The following is a 24,857-nucleotide window of genomic DNA, read 5'->3' on the forward strand; positions in this document are numbered from 1 at the left end:
GCACATAAACCCACAGGCATAGTGCCTCACAGGTGGATACTGCACAGAGAGAGCACTCCAGAGTTTGGCAGAGGTTCCTATGTCCTGGGCTGAATATTGCTGTACGTAAGAACACTATGAAACTACTGAAAAAAAATATTCCATGCTTGAAAAAATATTTGAAAATGTTAGAACTGAAAATGCCTGGCAGAGCAGAATTGGTGTCTGCTACATCTAGTTCAAAAGAAGAAAATATTGATGAAGTACTAAGCTGAATGCAATAAAAGTGTCCTGCCTTAGGTATAGTAAATTATTTGTCATACACTAAGTATTTCCCATCTTTTCTCATAATGCATTATTTATTTGTTTGTTTTATTTATTTTTATGTTTCTAAATTTTGAGACAAGGTCTCACTAAGTTGTTCTGGCTGGCTTTGAACTTGTGAATAGTTTCCTCATTCTCCAGAGTTGTTGGGATTATAGCTGTAAGAAACTCTCCCTGACTTATTATAAATCTTAAAAGCAAGACTTAACATATTATAACATGTCCAAGTAAATGAAGAATATCACAAACAAAATACAATAATCTTCAAAGAAATACAAAAAATTCTTTCCTCAGGTAATTTAAGTCATTTTCTAGTATCCAACAACAAATTGCCAGGAATGAATAATTCAGGAAAATACAACCACAATTAGGAGAAGAAAAAATATATAACAGGAAAAGAGATAATGACAAAGATGTTAGATTTGTAATTCAATCCATATTTTCAAATCTTAAATAGAGACATGAAGGTATAAAAGATACTCAAATAGAATATGTGGAGAGGAAACTATAATGTGTGATAGGAAAATACCCTATATTAGATTATTGGATAATTAGATAGTGCTGAAATAACTACAAGTTATAGGAAAAAAAAAGTACCAAAAAAAGAAACCCAGAGATAAGGAAATTTTAAAAAGCAAAATATGTAGAAAAATTTCAAGCAATATACAATATTTTTAAAAAAATAAAGTCTCCCACCAAAAAAGATAAGAGACACAAGAAGGTTGAATAAATAATGCCTTCAAATTCTACAAACTCAATGAAAATCTATTAGATTCAATCTCAAACACAAGAAATATACAGAAATTACACTGAAAAGAATGAGCATATACATAAAGAAGAAATTTCAACAGTCTGAGAGAAAAAAAAGATGTATTAAATACATAAGAAAAAGTTAAAGATAATAGACTAGTGAAAAAGGTCAAAGGTTTAAACAAATGGAAAGATGTAAAATTCTATTAGAAAACAATATTTGGAAAACATCAGAACTGTCTACTTCAATCAGTGGATTCAGTGCAATTCAGATAAGACCCCAATAATCATTTTTGTATGTGTAAAAAGATAATTTTAATATATGGAATTTATGCAAAGTGAAATAGCCAAAATAATTAAGAAAAAAAAAGAACACTCGCATTACCCAATATTATCACTTACTATAGAGCTATATTTAACAAAACAGCACAGCACAGGTTAATACAGACAGACAAGAAGAGAGAACCCAGAAATAGAGATCTGCAAACAGCCAACTAGCTTTTGACAATTTCAAAGATGATTTAGTGAATTAAGAATGATGTGATGATTACTTTTATCTGCCAACCTGAAGGGTGGTTTGGGAAATGATTAACATTTAATTCAGTGAACTCTACCTAAATAGATTGTGCCCCATAGGGAAAATTCGTTGAAGAACTGAATAGAAAAGGATACACAACTGATTAATGATTTCCAGGGTAGGGTGGTGATGACCAAAATGGGCAAGCACAGAGAATTTTTAACATATTGGCACTTTTTTATACTATACAGAGGTTATGTCATAGCTAAACTCAGAAATAATATGGTTTGCTTTCTGAAAAAAAAAAGCAAACAAAAAACCACACTGTTGCAGGAAGCTAGGATTGACAACAGACTAATTCCATTATCATATTATCAAAAATCTGAACTGAAGTTATAGAATTATAAAAGGCTAATAATATTTGAAAAATATTAGTATGACTGAACAACATAAACCTAAATAAATAGAAGAACTGTACACAAATATCAAATCCTGATTGATAAATATGTGATAAATATGTTTCTCACAGGGGTTTGAGTTTGTATTTCTGTCATCACTTTACATGCATACAATAAGTACATTGAGTAAAATACATTTTAGAAAATGAGACTCAAGATCATTCAAGGAAAGATGCTGTGAATAAATAATGGGAAAAGACTAAAATAAACCCTTTGTACATGGGTTACTCAATACTTCTATGAATTTTTGTAAATACATATATGTATATATGTGTATGTATGTATAAATACAAGTAGATGTATAGATACATGAAAAAATATAAGTCTATGTTTCTTACATATAGATAAATTATTTTACTTATATTTTATATATAATAAATGAATAAATATGGACAAAATGTCTTTACAAAAGATTCCCAATAGTTGTAGAACAGCAAGAAGCTAATGAAGAAGAAGAAGAAGAAGAAGAAGAAGAAGAAGAGAAGGAGGAGTAGGACGAGGAGGAGGAGGAGGAGGAGGAGGAGGAGGAGGAGGAGGAGGAGGAGGAGAAAAAACTAAAGTAATCCATTAGTGGATAATCCATGGGTGGATGCTAAAATTTGTAAACAAACTTAAAAAAAGAGATTATTTTATAGCCTGAAAGTTTTTATCTGAAAACATTCACTAATTATTCTGGAATTTTTATATGTGTACATAAATTATTTAGTATTCCTTTTTATTCAGTCAGGAGAGTCTTATTTGTTGTCCTTTGTGTTAGAATTAGTGACCTGCCTCTAATGCTTAGAGCATAAAAGATAAACGTAGTAACATACAGGGGTAAAAAATAAGAGATATCACTATAACCAAGTGATTAAAGTATATAGCATTCATAGTAATTTCCATTGTTATCATGTACTGACATGACGAGATGAGAAGTATAGTTTGATCTTTGTTAGTCACATTCAGATATATAACCCTAGTTTACCTGGCCTGTATTCTTCAAAATGTCAAGGTCCTTAAATGTAAGGAAACATTGAGAACTTGTCACAGATTGTTCTCTAAATGGTATGTGGCATCCTAAACTGTTTATTGAGGCAAAAATTTGGTTAGTGGTAAAGCTGAGAGGATTCACATAAAGTCTGCCATCTATTGAATATTATTGCATCAATGTTATTATTTTTGACAACTAAAATATTTTTTAATTTTTAATTGAATTTTCAAAAATAAATGACAAAAGAATGCATTACAATTATTATTATACATGTACAGCACGATTTTTCATATCTCTGGTTATATGTAAAATATGTTATCACCAATTTGCATCTTCATACATGTACTTTGGATAATAATGTCCATCACATTCCACCATTTTTCTTACCCTCTGCCCCCCTTTTCCTCCCACCCCTCTGCTTTATCTAAAGTTTGTCTATTCCTCCCATGCTCCCCCTCCATACCCCACTATGAATCAGCCTCCTTATATCAGAGAAAACACTCAGCATTTTTGTTGGGTGGGGGATTGGCTAACTTCACTTAGCATTATCTTCTCCATTGCCCTCCATTTACCTGCAAATGCCATGATTTTATTCTCATTTATTTCTGAGTAATATTCCATAGTGTATGTATGCCACCTTCTTTTTATCCATTCATCTACTGAAGTGCAGTGGTATCAACCTAAGACAGGAAGCTAAAGCCTAGAGGTCAGTTCATCCAATGATGGGTAAGGACCATATGTTAAATTGGACAAACCTAACAGGCATAGTCCCTAGCCACATTGCTTGTTGCTTAATTAAACAGAAGTGGGGAGATGCTAAGAGCCACAGCCAAGTAATATGATGCATGGCATTTTTGGTTGAAAGGTGACTCCAGCAAGCCATTGAGATGATATGATTATGTTAAGATCTGCATTCATATGGATATTGGACTCCTGCTGTCCACCTCGGCCTGCTACTGAACTCCTGGAGAGTTCCCATTGGTTGGGGAAGTATGGTAGGTAGGAGGGAATTCCGGAGGAGGAACTTCCTCTTGGGTTCCAGGAGAATGCTGTGTGCTTGGGTCAGCAATCTTCCTGGGAGCGTAAGGGGCATTGGTGGCAGTTTCAAAAATAAAGTTTGTTCCTGCTTGAGTGGCTCGTGATTTTGTGCCCAGCCAGACTGTGGCACTGAAGGGCATCTTGTTGGTTCCACAGTTTAGCTATTGTGAATTGTGCTGCTATAATATTGAAGTGGCTGTGTTCCTGTAGTATGTTGTTTTTAAGTCCTTTGGGTATAGACCAAGGAGAAGGATGGCCGGGTCAAATGGTGGTTCCATTCTGGATTTACAAGGAATTTCCATACTGCTTTCCATATTGGCTGCATCAATTTTTAGTCCCACCAGCAATCTATGAGTGTACCTTTTCCCCCACATCTTCGCCAACACTTATTGTTGTCTTCACAATGGCTGCCATTCTGACTGAAGTGAGATGATATCTTAGAGTAGTTTTGATTTGCATTTCTCTAATTGCTAGAGATGATGAACATTTTTTCATATATTTGTTGATTGATTTGTGCTTAGCTTTTTGAGTTCTTTATGTACCCTAGAGATTAGTGCTCTATCTGATGTGTGAGATGTAAAAATTTCCTCCCAAGATGTAGGTTCTCTATTGACTTGTATTTAATCACAAAGGACTATTATTTAGTCTAAATTTTGTAAAAAGGAGAAAACACAAAATAATATGAACATTTTCCATATGAAATCCACATCAAGAGACAAATGAGAATTTTTGTTCCTAGAGCAATGCAATAATTTCTTCATTTAAATTGAGCATAAAAGTTTTGTCTCCTCTGTTATTTTTATGGAACATGATTATATAACACTGAAGTCTTTTCTAACTATGACTATTCCATGCACACTGAGAAATAGGAAATAATTCTTTATCTTCTCTCTCACCAAGCCTATACAACAACTAGAAAATGTAGTTTTTATTTCACTTAATGATATTGTTAGGGATCACTAAGTATCAATTTGTAAATCAATCTTTATTTGTAATTTTTCAACTTACCTGATATTGATATCACTATTTTTGTGTTTAAATACAAAGAAGCAAAATTACAGAAACTGCATTATAATAAAAAAATTATAAAATGACTCTTCAAAACACTTACGTTTTCAAATATGCTTTTAATTGCTCCAGAGTCTTTAGTTATTTATCCTTGAATGATTTTATAGCCAATATCTTGAAAGTAAGAAAGTATTTACTGAATGGCAATTTAAATGGCACCTGTGTATCATTAAATCAGGTTCTGCTTTAAGAATAATTAATCTTCATGCCCTTAGGATACATTATCAGGTTTAAGGTATGTCACTAGTGCTAACACTGTGCCCATACTTTTATTGCTTAAGACTCTGGGTTGATTATCAATAAATGGAAAAGGACATAGAAACAACATAATAATATAGCTTTCATTTATTCTGCTTTGGCTATTCTCTCAACAATGGAAGAAAACAGTTCATTTCACATGTTCTCATTTCATGCTGGTGATTGCAATTTATTTACATGTGAGGGAAAGATCTTTTTATGTACAAATATATGAACATGCACAAGACACTCTATATATGAATTCATCAAGTCTGTATATCCTTTCACACATAAACCATAAAAATTTTCATTGAAACAAAGTAAATAGAGAAGGGATTTAGCAAAATACTGATTTTCTGTACCTGTTCATCGTGAGATAATTTATTTATCTCCAAAATATAAAAAAGCACCTCATATAAAATAGATTTGTTTTTTATTTTCTAGTAAACTGTGAAATGCAATACCTAAAACATCTAACATGCAACTTAGTTATCACTCTATGATGTGACCCTGAAGCATAATTTCAGATCTCTTTAAAGAATTATATATCACTATTCTATAGAAAGTGGACATAAAAGTTGTACGATTGTCTATACAATATTATCAGCTCTACAAATATCTGAAATTAGCATGAGTTTCTGGTTCTCTGATCCCAATGTGTTAATATTTAATGTTTTTGAGAGGGAAAACTAAAAGACAGATAAAATTGAAATTTATCTCCTTTGAGGGGTTTATAACCTAATAGACATTTAAGTAATTTAGGAAATGTTTGGGAATCTCTTAGGGAAAAGAAGGATCACAAAATTGAGCCATAATAAAAAAGTTAGGGGTACTTGCTTTAGCAGCACATATACTAAAACTGGAATGATACAGAGAGGGTTAAAATGTTCCCTGAACAAGAATGACATACAAATTCATAAGGCATTCCATACTTTTTTGATAGTGTGATTATATTTCAGTAAAATCTTACTTCTTTATTCAACTGACAGCTGCTTTCTTCATTAGATAATGAAAACATGTAAAAGTAAGTTTGGTTCAGAGATTAATGAAGTTAAGAAATTATTGATATTAAAAAGGGGAAATCAAGTCTGCAGAATAAAAAAAATAGTAATAACACATGTGTCCATTTATTTGAAAAACAGTTGAAACACAATTAGCTTAGAACTCATTCATCAAATATTTACTGAATCTCTGATATATTCCATGTTATATATTGTGAGTACAACATGGAGGAAAGTACACATGGCTTTATGTTCTATGGAAATTTTCAGATAAAGACAAACAGCTAATTTGCAAAATAAATTAATAAATTTGAGAACTATGTTATAAAAATAAATGATTGGTTATAAAATAAATCAAGAAAACATAAACACATCAAGTAGTACTTAAGGAAGGAGGTATTTTAAAGTGTTTGCTGTAGGATGCTTACTTTTACCTGTTTCACTCCATTTATTAAATCTAACAAGTTCAATCAGATAAAAAGAATAAATGAAGTGTATCAAACTGGAAAACAGGAAATCAAATTGTCATTATTTTATTGTGATATGATCTTATACAGAGAGCAATGAGAGAGAAGGAAGAAATTTAAAAAAATCTGAACTGGAAAAAGGAAATGTAATTATAACTGTTAACATATGATCACACAGATAGAAAAACCCAAGAACTCCACCAAAAATGTATTAGAAATAAAAAAAACAAACAAATTTTCAGAATACAAAATTAACATACAAAAATAATTTGTCATACATCAAGAGCAGATAATTTGAAAAAGAAATCAAGAAATTAAACTCATTTATAACAGGTAAATAAATGCCTAGAAATTATTTAAATTCAAAGGCCAAAAATGTTTATGAACATTAATTATAAAATATTGATGAAATAAATTGAAGTGGACACAAGTTGAATGTGGTGGCACATGCTTGTGGTCTCAGATAATCAGGAGGCTTGTGAAGCAGATCATTTGAGCCCAGGAGACTGAGTTTAGTCTGGGCAACATCATGAAAGACCGCCCCCCTAATCTCAAAAACAAAATGAAACACACAAACAAAACACCCCGAGCCCCTCTACAATAACAAAAATGAAGTTAAAGAATGAACAAAAATAAGAAAGAAATTCTGCACCCATTGTTTGACAAAATCAATATTATGAAAATGTTCATATGACCCAAAGCAATCTATATGTTCAGTTTATTCCCTGTCAAAAATACAATGAAGTTATTCATAAAACTAAAAATACCACATGAACACATGCAAACACAAACACATCAATGGAATAAAATGGAAAGCCAGGAAATAAAGCCTCACATCTTCAGACAATAGATCATTTACAAAAGTACTAACTACACACATTAGGGGAAAGGATAGTCTTTCCAAAAATGGTGTTAAGAAAATTGGAGTCTACATGCACAATAATGAAACTAGCTACCTGTTTCTTGCCACTTGTAAAAATCAACCAAAATGAAATAAAAAGTTAAATTTAAAACATGAAACTCTGAAACTACTAGAAGAAAACATAGGGGAGCCAGGTGTGGTGGTACATTCCTGTAATTTCATCCACTTGGGAGTCTGAGCCAGGAGGATTGCAAGTTCTAAACTAGTCACAGAAACTTACCAAGGCCCTAAGGAACTATTGAAGATCCTGACTCAAAATAAAATTAAACAATAAATAAGTAAAATGAGGCTGAGAAAATAGCTGAGTGGAAGAGCAAACCTAGATTTAGTCCCAGTACCAAACAAAATAAAACAAAACAAAACAAAAACAACAACAAACTGAAAACAAAGGGAAAATGCTTCAGAACATTAGCATGAATAAGAATTTATTTGGAATAAGACATGAAAAACAAATAAAGAAAAATAGCCAGATGAAATTACATATAGCTACAAAGTTTTTCACAGCAAAGAAAACAATCAACAAACTGACAATTTAAATTCTAGGAGAAAAGATTTGCTAAATATTCATGTGGCAAGAAAATAATAAGAAAACATTAGAAACTCAAATAATTCAATATAATAATAATAATAAATGAACAATAACCTAAATAGGAATTTCTTGATGAAAGTTGAACAGTTGACCAACTGGTACATGAAATAAAGTTCAACATCACTAGTTACCAGGAAAATATAAATCAAAACTGCAATGAGATATTATCTCCCTCAAGGTAGAATGGCTGCTAGCAAAAAGACAAAAAAAAAAAAAATTCTGAGGAGGGTATTGAGAAAAGGGGTCCCTTATCCATTACAACCATTGTAAAAAACCTTATGAAGTTTTCTTAAGTAATTAAAAATGGAACAATGGTAAAACACAGCAATCCACTATTGAGCATATATCCATAAGAAAATAAAATCAGTATGTTGAAGAAATATCTATAATTCATTGTTCATTTCAACATGATTTTAAACAGCCAGGAAATAAAACAACTTAAGTATCAATTAACTGATTAATGAATAAATAAAATGAGATATTGATGAATAATGAAGTATCATTCAGTTAATGAAAAGAATAAAGAATTAATATTTTTAACAAGATAGAATCGGAGGATAAACCAGGCACAAAAACACAAGTACAACATGATCTAATTCATATGTGAAGTTTGTGATCTCATAGAAATTAAAAATAATATGAATCTCCTAGGGGAGTGGGATGGGGAAAGGATGGAGACAAACTGACAAATGAGTATTGAGTTATAGTTTGATAGGAGAACTCCTTTCTGGTCTATTGAATAGCTACTTTTACAGTTGTGTGTTGGAGTGATAGCATAATTGAATCTAGGTTTAGTCAATTTTTTTCTGTATTCAAACAAGAAAGCTCAGGCTAACAAGCCTCTACCATTTATTTGTGTTCCAGGATGTTACTTCTTTCAAATTAATCTAAGTGTTTTTCTCAATTTCAGTCACTGAGTTTCTTTATTTTCTTTTTTTTTTTAATCTTTCTTAAATGTGAAAATTTCCCAATTACTATTTTAGCTCTGTTATGTCTTCCTTTATGCTCAATATCCAGTCCAAATAATTCAATATACATTATTTATTGTGTAAATATGAATTGTTCACATCTATACACACTAGTTTTGAATTTTGTCCATGTTTGTCTAGGACCAGTTGAACAATTGTCTAAAGGTATCTTCATCCTTTTTCACTGACATAACAAAATATCTGAGACTGAGTAACTTCATGATGATGAGTGCTTTATTTAGCTCACAGTTCTGGAGATTCAAGGGCATGGCACCAACATGGGTTCACATCTGGTGAAGAACTTGTGGTTGATGGGAGCACAAGGGAGTGGAGATAATATTTTAAAACAGGAAGTCAGAGTAAAATTAAGGGCTCTGTTGCCTTGAACTGCCCAGCTGTTAATTCAAGTTCCCAGGCTGGACAGTAAAAGGATGGAGAAAAGACAAACAGACACATAGAGAAAAACTGAGTCTAGGTAGGGGAGTAGTAAAACACAACAAACTCAGCACATTTATTACATAGGTATAAACTTCAAAATAATTTATTGTGAGAAAGTTTTTCAGTGTAAGCAGAACCAAGGTCAAGAGTATGAGCAGCTTGATTATGATTATCACCTTGTGCCCATAACTTTCTTCTCAGGAGCAGCTGGCATTTGAATCCAAGGTCAAAAACTAAATAGCACCATGATTGGCACAGAACTTCCTATGGAACCAGACATCACATAGCAAACTGGGCAGGCTCAAATGGATGCTTTCTAATAGAGATTTCCAAGAAAGGCATCGCCTCTGTCACTGAACAGTTCAAGACCCATATATAATTCAGCTGCTGCTCCTGACACTCAGTATCAGGTTTTTGTAATAAACTGCACACTCATAAGGATTTATTTCAGAAAAATCTGCTTTTTTTTTTTTTTTTTTTTTGCAAATGTCAGGTTTTTCATTGACCTAAGGAACATCTTCTAGGCTTCCAAACTGAGAAACAGCTTTCCAGCATGTGAACCCTTGGAGGACAAACTACATCTTAATTATGGCAATGGATATTACTGCTTGTCCACAGGTAATACTAAAACAAAACTACACTTTTTTCATCTACACCTCTTCAGTGTATGCATATGTGGTATGTGTGCATATGGGCATATGCGCTTGCGCACGCGCGCGTGCACACACACACACACACACACACAGACACACACACAAAAGTATGATTTTCCTCTATTTTATTTTCAGGTATTGCCATGATTCCATTCTCCCAAAAAAACTTCAAGCAGCCATTCTAAATTCTTACATCTTACTTCCTACCTTTCCCCATGCACAGTATGTACATTCGTATTTTAAAAATATCTTAACAAGTGAAATCACTATTAAATATTTCTGATTTTAGTTCTTAGTATTCATAAAGAAAATCATTATAATAAATTTAATTGCTCTTTCTGCTATGACTTCTTCCTCCCATTCTCTTACTTACCTCTAATCAGCAATTCCTTTACCAGCCAGTGTAATCTTTTCAAATGTAAATTTGATGATTGATTTTATGTTTACTCCTTGAATAAGATTTTATATATTATCATCTGGTTTAGAGAGATATAATTGAAATGATTAAATATAGATTATATATTTATATAGATTATATAAATGATATGATTAAAATGCTACCAATTACTTTGGTCTTAGAATAAAATGTTATGAAATAAATAACTCAATGTACATATTAAAATATAATTTGTATGGTTAAATATACTCCAAATATGTTACTATGCAATATATAGTAGAATATTTCTTACTATACTATATATTGTTTATGAAAATTAAATTTTTAAACCTTAATTTTAAAGGTTGAACCTATCTGAATAATCATGCTACATTATTTCATGTATTTCTCATAGTTCTAACATTTATTCTATAACACTAGATGTTCAGATTTATAATGCAATAAATAAAAAATTGAACACTATGCACTGTGTCACTACAAAATAAATTATTTAAAGTTGTTGGAAGGAAATATTCTCTCAGTTCATTATTGGATATTTATAGAATTTGCTTCTTAATGCCATAATTTCAACAAATATTTAATAAAATGCTTTTAAAAACTTCAGAAGTAAGTGAAAATTTGATTACAGTATTAAAAATAGATTGTTTCTATTTTTAGGTATTGTTATGCTTTGGATCTGGCATGTACCCCAAAGTTCATATCTAGTAGGCTTGATTTCTGCTGAGAGCCATAGCCAAGTGGGAATGACACATGGCATTTTTGGTTGAAAGGTGACACCAGCAAGCCATTGAGATGATAATGATTATGTTAAGATGTGCATTCAATTGGAGATTAGACCCCTGCTGTCCACCTTGGCCTGCAACTTTGGAGATTCACGAGAGTTCCCATTGGTTGGAGAAGTGTGGTAGGAGGGAATTCTGGAGGAGGGATTTCCTGTTGGTGTGGTGTGTCCTGGGAGAAGGCTGCGTGTGTGGCATGCGCGGGAGTTTTGGAAATAAAGTTTGTTCCTGCTTGAGTGGCTCCTTATTTTGTGCCCAGCCAGACTGTGGCAGATTTCCAAAGCAGCAGTGATAAGACATGGGAAGGGACTGAATCATGAGGGTTCTAAATAAACTCAAAATGGATTAATCTCCCAATGGAGTCATAAATTAACAAGCTGTTGGGAGGTGGTAGAAACTTCAGGAGATGAGGCTTACTTGAAAGTAGTAGGTCATTGGAGGGCAAGACATTTTAGGGTACATCTTCTCGACTGGTTTCTGCCTTACCTTTTGCCTTCTTTTGCCTCCCGGTTTCCATGAGATGAACATTTTTTTTTTCCAAATCTTTTCACCATGATGTTTTATCTCATCACAAGCCCACAGAAATAAAGCTAAGTTATTACAAAATGAAACTTCCAAAGCCATGAGTGAAAATATAACTTTCTTCCTTTAAGTTAACTTCCTCAAGTATTTTTTCACTGAAGAGCTAACACGGATACATATACAATAGCGGGTATCGCAGCAGTTTCCAGTATTTTAGCTACATTTATAATATTAACTTGCAAAAAATAAAAGAATCATTAAAAATTATGAGAAAAATCATTGAAAGCGCATCAAGATAGGAAGACTAACACACAGAGACAAGCCCATGATATAATCATGTGATATTCAACTAATATGCCAAAAACATATGTTGGAGAAAAGAAAGACTTTTTAACATCAATGCTGGCAAAACTCTATATCCATATATAAGAGAATGAAAGAAGATTCCTTTCTTTCACCTGGCACAAAAGTCAAATCAAAATGGATCAAAGATCTAGGAATTACACCAGAAGCTTTGCAACTGCTAGAATCAAACAAACTACTACTGTGACATACGGACACTGGCACTGACTTCTGTAACAAGACCCCTAAAGCTCAAGAAATCAAGAATCAATAAGTGAGATGGCATCAAATTTAAAAGCTTCTACACAGCAAAGGAAACAAGAGCATGAAGAGATAGCTTACAGAATAGAAGAAAATCTTTGCCAACAAGGGATTAATATTCAGAATACATAAAGAACTCAAAAAGCATACCATCAAAACACAACACGACAAAAGAAAAAAAAAAGAAAACATTAAATAAATGGGCAGAAGAATTCAACAGACACCAAAGAAGAAATACAAATGGCCAACAAATATACAAAAAAAAATTTCAACATCGCCATCAATCAAGGAAATGCAAATCAAATCTATATTGAGATTTCATCTCACTCCAGTTAGAATGGAAAGCATCAAGAATCAAAATAAAAATAAATATCAGTGAGAATATGGCAGAAAAGGTATAGTCATATATTGGTGGGACTGACAATTGTTACAATCACTTTGGAAAATTATAAAAATTCCTCAAAGACTAGGAATGGAACCATTAGACCCAGCTATCCTACTCCTTGGTATTTATCCAAAAGAACACAAATCAACACACTATAGAGATACAGGTTCATTGATGTTTTTGGCAATGTAATTCACAATAGCCAAGTTATGGAACCAGACCAGGTGCCTGTCAAAAGATAAATGAATAAAGACAATCTTGTATATCTACAAAATGGAGACATAAAGAGGAATGAAATTGTGGCATTTTCTGGCAAATGGATGGAACTGGAGAATATCATCCTAAGTGAAGTAAGCCAGACTCATAAAGGAGAGGGAAAAAAAGTTTTCTTTCATATGCAGAAGGTGTAGCAAATAAGGGGAATAAAAGGAGGGTTGATTCCATGAAAACAGAAGAGAGATCAATGGAGTAGAGGAAGGCTATAAAGAAAGAGGGAAGAGGGATGAAAAAAAGGAGGAACTGCAAAATAATATAGACCAAATAATTCCATGTACATATAAGAATATACCACAGTATATTTGATCTTTATGTATGTCTATGAATTGCCAATTTTAAGTAATTACAAAGAAGACCAGTAAGATAGAGAAAGTGAAACAGTGAGTGGGAGAACCTGAGGGAAAGAGGAAGTACTAGGGATTTAAATGGAATCAATTATAGTTCATACATGTATGAAATGTCAAACTGAACCATACTCTTATGTATTATTACAATGCGTTAAAAAAGGGCTGGGATTGTGGCTCAGTGGCAGAGTGCTTGCCTCACACATGTGAGGCACTGGGTTTTATCCTCAGCATGACATAAAATTAAATAAAAAAAATAAAGATATTGTGTCCAAGTATAACTAAAATTGTAGTTTTTAAAAAAGACATAAAATAGGATTGAAGTTTACATTTCAGTGCAATGGTTCTAAAGAATTTTTCTTTATTTTGCTAAGAGAAAGTCTGATAAAAGGGTAAATCAGAAGAAATAGCACAATAAATTAAGTTGATATGAAGAGGAGATTGGAAACAAAATATTTTGTATTATCTCATAAGGAAAATTATATATTTTGGAGCTGTAAACAAGAAAAAAGATAAAAATAGCTCTTTTAATATTAAATGATTAAATATTAAAAATAAAGTTTTGGAAGGCGTTTTTGACTAAAAGAATAAAAGTATTTTGTGAGGACAGTTATACAGCATTGAAGACAGTTCAAATATTTTAAGCTAAGTTTTATTTAATGTATCATATTTATGTTAATAAATTAAAATATCTGTAATGTACAACAATATGTCTTTATATATAAATGTATAACTAAAAGTAAATGAATATATATATATATATATATATATATATACATATATATATCACACAGAGACACACATACACACACAATACACACATACACATATATCCTTAATCCAAAGGCATCATCTTGCAAATGTAGGAAATGAATGTGTCATAATTTGAGTTATAGAATACTGTATATTATAGTTTACTATTGGATTATAAAATATAATTATAATGGATATGGCTATAAGCTATAGTAAATATAGAATATAATCACACAACATAATATAGTGGATTACAGAATACTATAGATTATAGTTTTCATGCTAAAGTTGCACCAAAGCAATAGGTACCTCCATAGTTAATAATAAAATTAAATGCTTAAAAATCAGAACTCAAATTTTAATTTTTTAGAATATGTAGATAGACAATATCTGTATATATGAGTGAACTATTAAGACATCAATGATAAATACTAATGTTGCATTAATGTTTAATGTTGCATATTGGTATTTGTTAATTTATGCACTATATAGCTGGCTTTGAATGTAGTATGGTTTTATTCAGAATGTTAAATGGAATAATTGCAAAATTATCATAAAAATGTACCATGAAAAAATATACTCTGAGAATATGACTATTATACAATAGTGTAATTATAATCATATTATGAAAATACTAATCTAATTGTCCAAATAGAATCATGTTAGAGAAAAGGTCACTTGTTAGACCATGATGGTTTTTTTTTTTTACTTTTTTCCAATTATCAGATCATTTTCCACATATGAAGAATGCTTAAACTCCATGGACATTGGGAGTCAATCAGCAAATTTTTCCTCATGAATTATCACCCAGTCCCAAGTCTTCCCAAAGTTAAAAGTATTTTAATGTATTTCCAATTGCAAGAAGCCTTATAGCAAGGTTAGATGCAATCCTCATTGTTTCCTATAACAATCTTCTCTTCCAACTTGCTGGCTAAGGCCTGTCTGCAGGAAAATTGTGGTTGCAATGAGAGAAAGCAGCTGTGTTCCCTTGAGGCACTGTCAGGAAACCTTGCTAGCAGAGGCAATATCTTATCTCCTAGGACAAACCCAGAGAACACTACCTTCAATGTATGGCTTCAAGGATTTTAAAGTTGTCTTAGAATTTACATATGCATAATATTTTTCTTTGGAAAGTCCAGTTCTATAAGTATTCTCTTGTTTTGTAAATTACCAAATATATAAAATAAAGAGGGTGATTTAAATGCCATATAAATTAGTTTATTCATATTAAAAATAGGTGTAATAACACCTATGTTATTAATTGATACACAGAAATTGCTCAGGATATTGCATGCACATATTAAAAATAACCCATTACTATTAGTTATTGCCATAAATACATGCACTGTATATATTTATAATATATGTGTAATATGTGGGTAGTAATATATATATATATATATATATATATATATATATATATATATATATATATAGGTATATGACACAGCACTGGTTTATGAATAAATCAGTAATTTATAGAATATAAAGCAATTTCAAACAGCCTATTAAGACAAACATGTTTATAAAAGTGCTTAGAATTCTATAGAAAAAAAGTTTAAGAAAAATAATAAAATAGTTAAATTTTTTCTTGGACAATTCTATGAGTATAGAATTCCAAGGTCCAAAGATTAAATCCCAATGTCTCATAGAAAATAGGTAAGATGAGGCAAGGCATAGTGAACAAAGTATAGCACTAGACAGGTTACCAGGTTATGGACTGAAATTAACCCAATGTTTCAATACAGAGCTGATTTACTGCAGTTTGGAGTTATAAAAGTCTTAGAAGTTTGTTTCAATCAACAAAATTAAAAATATCATAAAGTCTAAATTTCCTTCAATATTAGGAATGGCTGTTGAACCCACATTTAGAGCAAGTAGGCAGGAGACTCTTTATACCTCCAAGGTCAAAAATCATCTTGGGTCATGAACTGAGGAGATTCATTTTCAATTTGGCAAACTAACTAAGGTAAACTGTGAGAAAAAATGTTTTCAAAAATTAATTTCTTTTCATAAGTATTTTTTGAACTAAACATGCAATTATATCATTGCTTTTATATTTATTTGTAATTTACTGAAGAAGTAGCTGGAAAAGTGATTCAGGTTTGCTTCACAAAACAATCAGACAATAGACTTCTATAAATGTCAGGGTAGTGACATTAAATTAAATATTTCATACTCAGTATCAAAATGTACTTAAACTTTGTACCTAACATTTATGTAATAGCTCTCTAAATGTCTTTTCATTCTAGGGTAACATGGTGTTCTTTGAAAATAACTTCCTACATCAGACAGAGGATTTCAGGTTTAGCCTTCTTCATGCAATTGAATTATTATTAGGATGAGTGGTGTATTTTAAAGCAAATATTTTGTAGGTTTCACTGAAAAAATGTTTGAAGTTACAAAATGTTAAATCAGTTTTTCAATAATTTGTGTATTTCATAACAATTTACATTTATTTCAATTAATTTTTTATTAAGATCCCATGAGCTTTGAATTATAATAGTAGCCATTATCTATTACTTTGACTCAAGGAATTCTACTTATTTGAAATTCTAAATTCTATTTTCTAAACTTCTCTGAGGACTACAAGGGAGGTTTATAAGTTAGGAAAATCTTTCTACTCCCTTTGCCCCAGGGTTTTGTCTGTCAGAGTAATTTACTTTGTTTAGTTAACTAAATGCAGAAAGTAAAACAATTTGTAGCACATAACTAAAATCAAAATGAATCTTCATCAGTATTGAAGTAGAATCTCAAATGTGGTATGTTTCTGTATGAAGTATATGTATAAGAAAATAGATGATTTTTGAATCTTATTTGTTTCAGTTTTCTAGCATTTCAAGGCTGATAAAATGCCTATGAATAAGAATTGTGGCTCAAATAATTAGTAGATTTGGATGTGAGGTGTCCTCCCAAATCTCACATGTAAGACACTGCAAGAAGGTTTGGAGGAGAAATTATTGGCTATAGCCTTAACCTAATCAGTGAATCAGTTCCTGGTGGAATTAACTGAGCAATGACTAGAGGCAGGTGGGAAGTGGCTAGGGAAAGTGGTTCATTGGGGGTGTGGCTATAGGATATATATTTTGTATCTTGAGAGTGGAGTCTCTCTGCTTTCTGATTGCCATCTGCTTCCCTCTGCCACACTCTTCTGCCATCATGATCAGCCTTACCTTGGGCCCCGAGGAATGGAGCCTGCTATCTATGGACTAAGACCTTTGAAACTGTGAGCCCTCAAATGAACTCTTCCTCCTCTACAGTTGTGCTGGTCTGGTCCTTTATTCACAGCAGTGAAAAAGCTGATTAAAACATATATATATATATATATATATATATATATATATATATATATATATATCATTGTTTAACAAACTACCCCTAAGTCTAGTGGCTTTAAATAATAACTTATTAATTCTTACGGATGAACTAAGTTACCTAAATAGTTATTCTACTATTCTTGCCTGAACGTACAAATGCACCAGAAGGTACCAGAGGTTGTCTATAGACTGGGATTGGATGGCAGTATTCAATTGAAAAGGTGAGCCTCTCTCCACAAGTTCTATTCTCAGTGTGTTTCACATTCTAGCTAGTATTTATCACTGAACCTCAAATAGCAATGAATAGGACATCTTTAACTATAAATGGTCCTTTTCTAATGAAGACAAAAGTGGTAAACTTTGAGCTACTTAAAACCATGAGTAACATCTAGGATTGATTAGATTCTATAACCCCAGCACGGATTTATGTCACTGTGTATAACATTATGTTTTTTTCACCTGAACTCAAAGTTATACAATCTATCACAAAAAATTTCAACATTCACCTTAGTTTTGATGAATTTAAAAAAAAATCATTCAAAGTTGGAAAGGCAGTTTTGGGAAGGATAAAAATTGACACAAGGTTTGGGCATTCTGCTCTCAAAGGAAATCATTAAATATAATTACATTATAAAAGAAATGTATTCTGAACTATCCTGCATATGTAATTTAGTTGCTTTCTCCCAAAAATTTTGAGAACTTTACTTATTCTCATACAAAACTATATATTATCATTCTTGATGTATGATATTATCATTATCACTCCATTTCTGATTAATCTAATTTGAAAACTCAGATTCATAATTTGGCATCTACCAATTTATAGAACAAGTAAAATAACACATATGAGATAATTTTTGAAATCACATTGAAATATTTAACATTAAAACTTGTTATACATAGAATAAATAATTAAAAACATCACAAAACATTCCTTTTTTTTTCTTTTGGCATAAAACCATTTCTTTAATATAGTCATGAGGCTGCAAAGGAAGCCACTATTGGCTAATAGAATAGACAGTGACTGGGAATCAGTAGTCATGAGTTACAGGCAGCAACTTAAGCAATTTTATTTGTTTTTATGAATTCAAATTTCTTTTTATTTTACAATCCATATAGTCACTTTTTTTCCTTAATGGTGATTTCTAAAATCAAAAGATTATGAAATTTCAAAATATTCTGAAAAAATATAAATCCATATTAAGTTCATTTCAATTACTTTATTGAAATTACTTTTACTGCAAGGTAGAGTTTTCATAAAATATTTATCATTCAGGAATAATTTACACCTAAGCACAAAAAGTACAGTCACATTAAATACTGCTCACTTTCAGTGAGTAAATAGAAAGGTACCAGAAATTACTTAATAAACTTGACAGTTCACGTAATTTCTTAAAGCTTTAAAATTAATGTTTTAGTGCATTTTCTTTGCTTGTATAGGGTTTATGGGTTAAAGAAAGAAAATACAGTTTATTCATAAGGAGCCTACATAAATGTATATGTATGTGGTAGTGTGTGGCAGAACTGGGAAGTGGGGGAGACTCAAATGAAGTGGGATGAAAAAGGGGAGTGATAGCAGCATGGATTGTTATTTATCTGGCAAAATATATTGATTCTTATAATATTATAATATTATTATCAGTTATATTACTAAGGAAGCTTGGGTATGTGAGGGCAGTTTACCAAATGAGCTTATTTAAAAGAATTATGGAAACTTAAAACAGTTTAGGTACATTTAGAGTAAAAGTTTAGTTGGTAATGTCTAATTTAAGGAAAATTTAATTCTTTTGAGAAAGCTTATTTGGGGGGAAAAAGAAAGCTTAGTAATAAAGGCACTAATTAGAATTTCTTTTTCTTTATTGATTTTGCCAGGAGAGCAAGAAAACAATTTCTACCTTCTTAAGATTCTTTTATAAGAATTCATACTTAATAAGTAAAAACAAGTCTATTTTCATCTAAATAAAATTTGCCCATGGCAGAAAATGCACTTATAAAAACAGTAACACAATTATAGAAGCCACTGTATTCAGAGTCACTTATTGAAAATTGCACATGTGTGTTTGCTGGATTGTAGTGGCAATTGAGGAAATATAGCTATAGAGTTCATTATCATTTGCTTTATAGGCTTTAAAGTTGCTAGGCTCCTTTATTACATATATAAGCATGCATTATTTTCCTCTAGTTTGAGCTCATGAATGGGGTACCTGACAGAAATCTACAAATTGCTCTTAGCTCCCCTGAGGTCTGTTCTTGGCAGTTCTTTTACCATATCCAAGACACTTCAGTTACAGTAGTCCATCAATTGAACCTAATCTTGTCCATTTAGATTTAAAAGATTATCCATTAAAAGCAATAATACCACTAACAAACAATTTTAAAGTAGACACTTCAATGTAAAGAAGTTCACCAATAAATATTTACTCCATCTATAGGACTACTTTATTTTTTATAACAATTTATCAAAACCTCTCCTCATATCCCATACATGTTAAAAAGATAAGCACATGTTTTACCCAATAAAACACCTTGGCTCTGTGCAGAACATAATTTTTTTTCACATAAGAAAATACAGAATGTTTATTAAATTGTTGGTTAAATAAACAATGAACCTGGAAAAACATTGAACTTGTTTTTTTGTTTGTTTGCTTTTTGTTTTTTCCTACAAAGTAGTAAGTCTGTAAAGAGATGCCTTACAGAAAAATCAGTAACAGAATATGCACTAGAAAGTAACATTTCCCCCCTCAATATTTACTAAACATGAATTGTGTTAAGTTTGGTATATTCTTTTGTTATTATTTGTAGTGAAGTTAATTTATAATTATTCATAACTTGGAAGAAACTATGAAGATCATCTCATCAGACTTCTCACTTCTTGCATTGATTTCATACACATTGTTCAAGTGTGAAATTTCAAAATGAAGAAGAAATTCACTATCTCAAGTTACAAAGTGTTTCATATTGTCATTTACTCAGTCCCAAAGAACTAAATGCTCAGAATTGTTTCAACTATCATCAAAGTCATAATCAAAATAGAGGCTTCCAGGACTCACGAAATGTGTTTTTCTCTAAGTGCAGGCAAAGGGAAAGAATGCACTTCTAACTCTTTCAAAAGTGGGCAGGACCATATTACATTTTCTGACCAGTAATAAATTAAAATGTTTGACAATCATTACCAATTTTGGAAATAAGTTATATGAAATCATAAGTATTGAAAAGGAGTAGAGAAGTAAGCTCTTAAATTCTCATCTACTTGAAGGGGCGTATCCAAGAAGGGGGTTAAGTTAAAATGGTATGCAAAGAATAAGTTTATTTGCTTCTTAGTGAACCAATGCAAAAAGTTTATGTATATTAAAGAATCAAGTAGAACCTTAAATGTATACAATTTCTACTAGTCAACTATACTCAATAAAACTGAATGAAGAGTAAGTTGTAGAGACAATAGGATAGAAAGTGTAGGGCATTTCATTTTAAGGAATACTATAAACAAAATCATAACAGAACAAGAATTTATGGCACATAATGAAAGCAGTAATACTGCAGGGGTGCTAGAACAGTGAGTTCCAGAGGTTCCAAAGATTTTCAAGGGAAGGATGCAGAATAACAGTAAACTGGAAAAATTAAAGGTGAACCATATAAACACCAATAATAAATTACTTTGTACAGACAGTTACATCCAGTGAAAGGTATTTTCAATTTTTTAATAGAAAAAAAAAATTTTTGGAAAAGAAGATTTATCATTTTATATTATTTTCATTTTTATCAATTCACGTAAACAGAAGTACTGTTTTTTATGTATTTAAAATCTAGTGTGTCCAGAAAAATATTCCAATTCTAGGGAGAGATCTGCTGGGAGCCATCAGCCAAGTAGGTATGACAATTTCCTTGCCAGCGTACCCCCATGTTTCTTTAGTGGAAGGACTCATGGAAATAGGACATTTTGCAGCAACATTGCATGTAAGGTGACCTTGCTCAAGGACCAGGGCAGATCTGTGTTTAGGGTGTTCCTGGTTTAGCATAATACGAGATTAGGGCATTCCCTGTTTAGAATAGGGCGTATTCTGTTGCCTGAGTTCCTCTTGAGTTCTTAGGGTCAGACAGTATATTTGGGAGACAGAAGCCCATGAGTGTGGATTTGGGCAGAGAACGTGGATTCCCCCAGAACGTGTTTGTAGACGGCCGGTGTGAGTTCGGGAATAAAGAATTGCTGTTTGAATCTACAAGCTGTGTGGAGGCTCGTGATTTGTGCCCAGCCAGAGACTGCGGCAGAGATCATAGATTTTTATGAAATCATTCTTGCTCCTATATTAATGTTATACTTTGCATTGCTTAAATTGTCTGGATTGTGATCAGAAGTGTCTATTACAGTGTACAATAATGCAAATGCAAATTTTCTGTTTCTTGATATGTTGGAGTATAAGAAATAAAATAATAATTTAAGAAAAAAATTAGAACAAACAAGAAGAATAATCATAAAATTCTTAACAATGCTCAAGAAATTAATAAAGACAATGACCTTTTTTCAAGCCCTGCAATTCAGCTTTTCACTTTAAATTTTTAAAAATATATTATGGATTTCATCAACAAGGGCATTTGCGGTGTCAGTGTGTTCAAATTAAAGGAAATAATGTACATGATTCATTGGATGTTCTATTTAAGAAAAGTGACATGCATAATTAATTGGAGAACAACCTGAAAGTTTGAATTAATTGAGGAATAAAATGATATGTTTGACTTAATTATTGGGTTTTGAATATTTTATCCATTTTTTATATTTACAAGAATTTTATTTCAGAATATCTATTTTCAAGAAATATGATTTTTACATGCATTTCAAGATCACTGGATACATCTTGACACGTATTATTAAAACAGGCCATGAATAAGGACCTTATATTTCACTGTTAACAATTTATATGGTGCAAAATTAAGAAACATATGTCTCATAATTGACTAAAGGGAGCTGCTCATTTTGCTTCATCAAAACAGTAACTCTACTCTCCAGATGAAGAGAGGCTATAAAATAACAAAACTAATCTGTCAAATGATCTTTCTGTTAGGAGATAATTGTCCCCCAAATAATTAATCTATGTAATGACACTTTAATTTAAACAATATACAACATGCTCAAGAACCATGAGAAAGAGAAAAACAAATTAAAGGCATTGCTGTTTAATTCTAGAGATTTTGAAATTAGCCATAAATTATAAATTTACATTAAATGTTAAATACTGCAAAAGATTGAAACACAGTCATTTCTGAATTTATCTATTTTAAAAATAACTAATACTTTAAGTTTTTCCTAGAAACCAGGTTGTAGTTAAAAATGATGGGCTTCCATTATTAAAAAAATGAAGAAATTTGTCTTAGAATTAACACATTTTTATTATATTATTTAAAACAGATTTATATTACACACAGAGCTATGGCCCAGATCTATTTTAGCCAGATCTTACAAATTAATGTTGAAAATGTCTAACAAGTTAGTTTAGGTACTCTACATTCTTTGTTTGCTATATGAAACTTTGCACTGTGTATGTATATGCCATTTATAAATGACATGTTCTATATTGGTTATATTTTTAATTTTTAAATTATATACTTGCATAATGCATACAATTATCATAATATTTATTCCTATTTCTAGTCAGGACTGTAGTGTGAACTTGAGAATTTATATAAAGAGTTTGGGTATATATCAACATTTACTTATTTGCTTATTGATTATAACAACACAGGTATATATTCAGAATTATAATCTATAACCCTGATAAGATACAAATTTATTACCAAGGGCATAATGTTCTGTGTATAATTCATTTTGTCTCTAGTGTGCTAGCTTGTAGCCATAATGCCGTTTTCCTGCATTATTTAAATCAGATATATTTTTACTGGTATCCTCTTTAGAAAAGTCATGCCATTCATTTGTCATAAAATTAAATTATTTCTAACAGTCTGAAGTTTATCTCTGCATTAACTCAATTGTGGTTGAAGTTTACATGCACTAAAGTTCACTCTTTGTACACTTTGATGGATTGTGATAAATACATAGAAATATATGTTTATAGCAATAGAACCATATATAACAGTTCATTTCCTCTGATTTTACCTATGCATTTCCTTTGTAGTCAAACCCATCTGTCTCTAATCCATTGGCAGCTACTGATCTAATTTCTATCTCTCAATTTTGTGTTTTCCCAAAAATCATTCAAATAGAGTGAGATAATAATTAGTATGTGCATTCCCTCTTATCCAAATGCCTCAAAGCTCATCCATGTTGAATCAAAGTAAGAAGCATGTAGTTGCATATTTTGGTGAGTGGCCACAGAAGAGCCCTGAAATTCAACTGTAGAAAGATGGGGACTTAGTGAAATCTAGAGACTTAAAAAAAAACTGTGTACAGAGAGAAATAGAGAGCACCAGCAGCTGGAGGCCTGGCCAGAAGAGTGGGTGGGAGTTTCCCCTCCAAGGGGTAAAGATGAAAGAGAGTCTCAGTGGTTTGGATTGGTGTAGAAGCTAATACCTTGCAGACAGACAGCCTAAATAAATAAAAGAGGGTTGTGGTCTGTATAACTCCAAATGGGAAGAAATTTGTTGCATCTTCAAAAGAAAAAAATATATATCCCCAGAAAGAAATGTCCAGGACCAGATAGCTTCAATGCTGGGATATACAAAACTTTTAAAGTACATCTAACCTGTTAAGATTCGCTTTCTGGCTGTGGAGAGATATCATGGTTTTACAAAAAGTAATAGATGATCAGAGTGATTTATTTCATATCTATTTGCAATGGGAATAAGTAAAACTTGAATGCAAAGTTATACAATAGATCATTTTTTAATATTCACATCAAACATTTATACTAAAATCCTAATTTGAAGTTGTATACCAGTCATAAAATAGTTCCCTAAGCCTATCTGAATTCCACTTAGATTTACAAATGAATCTACTTATAGATACTTGTGAATTTTTTAAATAGTATTTGAAAGATCTTTTCATTTTAAAATAAGTGCGCTGTTGCTAATGATGAAGTTCCTATAGTTACAAAACTAAAAATTATTACCTATTAAGAATAAATAAAGAGTGATATAAGGAAGAGTGAAGAAA

At 31.4% G+C, this 24,857-nt stretch overlaps 1 non-coding gene across 1 annotated transcript; it reads left to right on the plus strand.

The window, feature by feature from the left end:
- Positions 1–6,170: 6,170 nt before the first annotated feature.
- Positions 6,171–6,277, plus strand: LOC143389416 (U6 spliceosomal RNA). Its single transcript, XR_013090134.1, has one exon. It is a non-coding gene; the product is annotated as a U6 spliceosomal RNA (small nuclear RNA).
- Positions 6,278–24,857: the final 18,580 nt, after the last annotated feature.

Source organism: Callospermophilus lateralis, unplaced genomic scaffold, assembly GCF_048772815.1.
Source record: "Callospermophilus lateralis isolate mCalLat2 unplaced genomic scaffold, mCalLat2.hap1 Scaffold_73, whole genome shotgun sequence".
Taxonomy (NCBI): Eukaryota; Metazoa; Chordata; class Mammalia; order Rodentia; family Sciuridae; genus Callospermophilus; species Callospermophilus lateralis.